The sequence below is a fragment of the Acanthaster planci genome, linkage group LG07, assembly GCF_054643075.1.
Source record: "Acanthaster planci isolate LZ-2023a linkage group LG07, COTS_SCS, whole genome shotgun sequence".
Lineage (NCBI taxonomy): Eukaryota > Metazoa > Echinodermata > Asteroidea > Valvatida > Acanthasteridae > Acanthaster > Acanthaster planci.
In genome coordinates, this window is record NC_141783.1 from 8,023,862 (window position 1) to 8,024,141 (window position 280).

Here is a 280-nt window from a genome sequence, read left to right on the forward strand (position 1 = left end):
TACTCACCCAAGCTTTGAAAGACGGAAAGTAAAATAATATTCTTTACCAAAAGCCCCAAAGGGTACATCAAACTGCATCATTAGGGACAAGACAGTCAGTTTTGATTATAAGAATTAAGTGGAATATTCCTGTATATCATGTTAAAAAATATATAAAAAAATGATTATAGAGATCTTCAAATATGTACAATACAACACATCTGAATGACTGATATTTTTAAATGTCAAAAATAAAAACATGAAGGCAACACAGGAATAATCTTTTGAAGCAGAAAAAAAC